Source organism: Branchiostoma belcheri, unplaced genomic scaffold (assembly GCF_001625305.1).
Source record: "Branchiostoma belcheri isolate BF01 breed outbred unplaced genomic scaffold, Haploidv18h27 scaffold33, whole genome shotgun sequence".
Classification (NCBI taxonomy): domain Eukaryota; kingdom Metazoa; phylum Chordata; class Leptocardii; order Amphioxiformes; family Branchiostomatidae; genus Branchiostoma; species Branchiostoma belcheri.
The window spans coordinates 1,875,291-1,881,627 of NW_017803943.1; the positions used below are offsets into that span (position 1 = coordinate 1,875,291).

The 6,337-nt window shown below is 39.1% G+C and overlaps 1 non-coding gene across 1 annotated transcript; it reads left to right on the top strand.

The window, feature by feature from the left end:
- Window positions 1–6,008: 6,008 nt before the first annotated feature.
- Trnas-aga lies at window positions 6,009–6,090 on the top strand. Its single transcript has one exon. It is a non-coding gene; the product is annotated as a tRNA-Ser (tRNA).
- Window positions 6,091–6,337: the final 247 nt, after the last annotated feature.

The window sequence follows — 6,337 nt, forward strand, 5'->3', positions numbered from 1 at the left end:
TTAAAACCTCGAACGGCTTATCAACATACTTCAAGTCCACATGCGGAGTCCGACAAGGCTGCAATCTAAGCCCGCTCCTGTTTAATCTATACGTTAACGACCTTCCATCCTTACTAAATTCACCACTATGCGACCCTGTCATTTTAAAAGACATTCCCATTAATAGCCTTTTCTGGGCAGACGATCTCGTGCTCCTATCTAAATCAGAAAATGGCCTCCAAGAATGCTTGAAAAGATTAGATAACTTTTGTACAACATGGAAACTGACAATTAATAGAGATAAAACTAAAATAATGATTTTCTCAAAAAATGGACAAACAAATAAAAATTACCGCTCTCCTTTTCAATCACAGGGCCACACAATAGATATAACATCCTCGTACACGTATTTAGGAATAGATATAACTCCCTCAGGAACATTTAAACGGGCAAATAACTTAGAACTAAAGCCCTCCGAGCCTCTTTCAAACTTAAGTCATTACTAGCAACAAATCACAACCCATCCATTACTCTCGCATTAGAACTGTTTAATACTCTAGTTAAGCCAATTTTACTTTATTGTGCTGAAGTACTAGGACCAAATATTCAATGCAGGGACTTAATTTTTAAAGGTATAGAAGAATCTCCAAACGAAAATATACGGAATATGTTATCTAACATTCTATCCCCGATACTAGGATCACAAGTAAATATCCTTAAAACAAATCGTATCGGGAGGAAAACTGACCCTCATTCTAGCCGCCCTATACTCGTCCGTCTAAAGAAATACAGCGACAAACTGAACATAGTTCAGAACTCAAACACATTAAGAAATCAAAACGTATCTATAGAACAACCTTCTATATCATATGAAATACCTGACCTAGAACATGTTCTCTTAAACTACTACAAAATCCTTCTCTGTGTCCCCAGAAGCTCCGTTACCGCCGCCGTAAGGGGAGAGTTAGGGGCATTCCCGTTATACATAGACACTCAAACTCACCTCATCAAAATACTGGCTTAGATTACACCACCTGCCTAATGATAGAATAAGTTAAAAAAGCTTATGATATTGCTGTAGAACAGGAACAGGATTGGGTTGTTCATGTACAAGATATGTTATGTAGACACGGTTTCCAAAATGTTTGGTTAAACCCAGCGGTTAACGCCAAGCATTTTGGAAACGTGTTCAAACAACGTCTGAAAGACACGTTTGTTTCTGGCTGGAGGCAAAATATCAGAAATTACAGCAAACTGCAAACCTATTCTACATTCAAATCTGACTTCGTTTTTGAGAAGTACCTTTCGTCCATCCAAAATAAATCTTTCGTCACCAACATTACCAAAATGCGAATCAGTGCACACTGTTTAGAAATAGAAAAAGGTCGTCATAATAATGTACCAGCCACTCACAGGCGCTGTCCTACTTGCAAACATACCATAGAAAATGAAGAACATTTTATGTTAACATGTCCTACCTACACTGAAGAAAGAAAAACACTTATGAACGCGATTAGCAACTATACAAATATAACATTACCTCAAACAATCTCAGATACTTTTACCTTATTTATGTCATGTCCCGATGCAATATCTCTATACATAGGCCAATATATATCTAATGCTTTATCCAAAAGAAATCATGTTATATCCGACCCAAACAACTGATCCCTATTACATGTATCATGTATTCCATATCCTACACCATACTGAATCAGATACACAAAATAGCCTAGTAATTAGTCTGTAGTTTTAGAGATCTCCTGTACATTTTCATGTAAGCATTGTTCCATGTATATTACAATGTGTATCACTTTTTTTCTTTTTCTTTTAAGATAGTGTAGTATTAGACAAGTTTTGAAATACATAACATGTAAGTGTTAGATAGATATAAGTAATAGTGTTGATACCGACTTAGTATGTCGTTCATGTGCAAAAGTTGCCATACATTGTACCTGTTACAATTGTCGTGCAATAAAGTTTGATTTGATTTGATTTTGATTTTGTTAAACTGTATCAATTTGCGATCTTTTTCTAATCTATAGCTGATCAAGAACACTATACAGCTGATCCATATTTACAAATCTAGTTCAGCTGATGGAGTGCAAGTGAACACAACATCGGTAAATGTCTACCGAAGTTCCGGTAGAGAGCCGTGCGCGGCCCCGGGTAAGTCTGGAAAGCTTCGCACGAATATGGTTACCGTACGTGTGCGCGGCCCAGCGTAGGGACGACGATATTCGCACGAATAGGGTAGTCTGCGCGCCCCCGCTCTCAGGTGAAGAAACTCGCAGCCTGCGACTTTCGTCCCCTAGGACGACGAAACTCGCTGTGCGATTCTCTGCAAATCGCATACGATTACATAGCTCTTCCAAGGCCATACGTGATATACACGTAAATACAATTATCGAGTCCTTGGAGCAAGACAAATGCCACAGCCAGATGACAATTTCCTCAAACAATGCTGTTCTACACTGCAAGTTTTGTTGGGACCTCTTCAGCATGTTTGAATGGAGCTTTTAACATTTTGAAGGACTTGCAGCAGACTTGATGTACATGTGACGATAGCATTTAGAGAGACAAAAAAGCCACCTTAGGAGAGATGAAGAAAACCTTTAAAGGGCGAGTCCTGCTTCATATCGATCTGCCAATTCCTTTTGCCTCAGCGCATCGTTGTTCCCAATCAGATACCCTATTCACCTAATCCAAGAACACCCTATCTGCCGAACAGCTTGCCATATCGCCACGGTATTGATTCCTTTCACACAGACTGAGATTAATGGTCAATGAAGTAATCGTTTGGCGAACTGGAAAACGTTACGGAATCAAATTTACTTCATCATTCGGGGTTTGAACTTCAACGTAAATGGATCACGTGATGGGATACCTCGGGGAGTTGTGAATCAATTTTTACTGCACAGCAACAAAAATAAATTCCGACGTAGATAAGGCGTCGAATGGCTACAGATTTAGTTGATTTTTCAGTTCATTATAAGAAAAGACTTTCGTCAAAATTTGCATTATAACAGACAGAGACTGTTTGTCACTACTGCACTGACAAACATTGAGAAATAGTAACAAAAAAAGTAAACATTGTTACCACCAACAATGTTACTATCAACAATACCAAAAATAGTAATTAAACTTAGTATTTTAAACAAGGTAACGAAATCAATGAAATCAGCTTGCCATCAGGCAGCTACCCCACCCTTCCTTATTTTACCCAGCAGTTATTCAATGGCATGTGCAGTTTTGACACCATCGATTGCTCGCTGTTTGCTACGGTCATTCCGCGAAAGATGGCACGAACTACGCACTACATACTTTACTATCTCTCCAACCAGAGGAATCTAACAGCACGTGATAACGACCATGTCCATCAGCGCTAATGACAGGCGGAAGGACCCTGTAAAAGTTTACCTCTGTTTCTGGACAAGATAAAAGTGAACTGCTGGGTCAGCAGACCTCAAGCTATTCACAGCACTGATGATACAAAAATTAACATCCGTATCTAGAGCAATCACAGCGTCGTAAAACGCTGTAAACGACTGGAGCTGTAATTTCAGCGTAAAGATTGCTAACGTCGTTCTTCTATTCTCGGTATTTAATGCATTGAATACACCCAGGGGTGGCCGTTTTTAAAAGAAAGTACTCAATTTTACGATGTTTTTGTAACGCGTTTATGTTTATGACAGTACACTTAGAAAATAATGTGTAAGCTCCGATAAAGGAATAAAAAAATCTCAGATCTCTATCTCCTTATACATTATTCAGAGGCATATTTTTGTTTGTTGCATATAAAAATTAGATGAATGCAACGTCTTTTAAAAGCTAGAAATCCGAATAGCAGCAATCAACATCAGTTAAGCAATTGATTTAATTTGTTTCATTGTGATATAATAGACGAAAAGTTATAACAATTGTTATAGGAATATGTAATTAGTATTTGGTGCACGGTTTTGACGAATGTATTGCTCATTAAGATGAAAACAAACGTCTTTGATGAAAAGAGAATCATTATGCTGATTGGAGCTCCTGGTGATTAATATCCCATCACGAAGTCTGTGTCCCAAGATTACTCCGTTTCCTGGAAGATGAATGTTTCCATATTGATAACGCAGTAATTACTCCGGCGAGCCAGATGCTGGGGGAAAGAATTGTGATTATTGCGCCGCGATTTGACATATTGGAATAGATTAACACGTCACGCCTTTCACTTGGTCCAAACCTCAGCTGTCACGGTAATTTCATTATTTGATGTCAGTGAGCATTTTGAAAATTTCCTGTACGTTGCGTTAGCTTACTCTCCAATCTGCGACTAGTGGCAGAGGTTGGGTGGGGGTAGCGACAAATACATCGGACAATGTATCAAAAGGTAACGATCCTCCCCCATCAACCTCTGCTTGGAGAGTACGTTTAGCTCCCATATCAGGCTTGTTGGCTGGGCTCCTCTCTAGACTAGTGTTTACAACCAACAAAGACCGACCCTTCTTGGCAATCAACAGAAGCCTATAGATATATTTTGATTTTGGTCCAAGCATATGTTGACCCAAACAGAACGATTGAAACTGCCTTTTCTTAAAAACCATAATCCCCCAGCAGATCCTAGGGTGGCAAAAGATAGTATCCATTGGCCAGAGAGGGTCCAAAACTCCACCCTTGGGTGGCATGTTGGACCCTCTCTGGCCAATGGATTCTGTCCTTTGCCACCCTAGGATCTGCTTGGAGATTTAAAAAAACGCTCAATACTAGTATACTGCGTAGTGGTGTGATGAAGACATATTGTTCTCCCTCGTGTTTCTTCTTCTCCTCCTTCTCCTCCTCCATGCTAATTTGCATATATGCCTGACACAGTGCTTGTTATTTCACATGTGGTATATTTCGAGGACTTCCTGTTGCTCCTCACCTATGGCACTGACGTAGGTGGATCAGCTGGATAGAATGGAATTATGGGCAGCCGGGGCACATGATCCTGCAAACCACATGGCGTCATCTCGGCGAATTTGTGAACCTTAAACTAAAAGTTAGATCGAATTCTTCTCTTTTGTTTGTTTATTTTCTATCTTTGTATTGATATATGCCTTTATTTATTTGGTTTTTAAACATGTAGGAATAAATAGACTGAGGAAGACAAACAACTGTCAGAAATTGTTTTCTAATTTTTTTTCTGAAGGTGAAGGTTTAAAAGAAACATGCTTATTATGGATATGTTAAAGTTTAATTTTTATATATCCCTTAACATTTTAACATTTGTGAAGTTTCCATAATCTTAAATCTCATTCTTTAAGCTGGGATAACATAAACCAATAGGGCAACGTATACAATGTCGCTGTAACATACAGCGCGGAATGATTCGGTAATGGAATCCAATAGGTAAAATCCGTAAGTGCGTGATGAGGCATTCGAATCCATGGAAACTCTGCAAAAGCATGTAACTTTATTGCCTCACAATCTCTATCCAATTTACGACTCTTCATCAATCTCCCTTAGAATCGAACATTATACCCCAAATCATCCGTCGCCGTCATGGTACTTGGCACATGAGGGACACAGCCGGCCAATCGCCATCATCTATCATCATGTTCAGTAATTTAATTAGCTTATGGTCTCAGGAAGAACAAGCCATTTGTAAACCGTTTACATGTGTTGAGACTTGATTTCCAGGAACAATTACTCCGATGACCCACCAGGTCAAGGCTGCCTTTGTCCGTTTCATTGAATTGGCTATTAGTATAGGGAACATTTCACCAGACCGATACATAACATTGTCCGGTACATAATGAGTGTGGTTGAACATGGTTCTCGTTGCTAAAACATTGCACGGTTGATGTCTATAAAAAATCTATTTGTCAGTCAGTCTAAAATTTCTATTATCTAACTGCGTGACAGGATGTTACAGTTCATTTATGAGTTGAATTTATAGATTATTTGATAGATTATAAAATTTGTTGACTTTTTTTTAATCGTTCGAACGGCGTTTTAAAGTAAGTGGGTAAAGAGCTGCAGGTCTTTTTGGTTTGTGCATCTGAGTTGTCGTGGCCGAGTGGTTAAGGCGATGGATTAGAAATCCATTGGGCTCTGCCCGCGCAGGTTCGAATCCTGCCGACAACGATTTCCCTTTTTTTATTGCCTAAAAATAAAAACAAAAGAAAATGTGCGTCACCTATTCAGCGTAAAACATTAGTAACTTGCTCTATCTGCGCGCATGCTGTCTCCTAGTGCGGTTTGTCGAATACTTCTATGAGGTTTCCAGTTTTAAAGGTTTTTACTCAAGGTCTTCTGAATCTCAGTGGAGGGCTAGCTTCTCTTCCTAAATGGGAAATTTAGGCCCTTGTTGATCCTCGAATGTCCGCAGAAA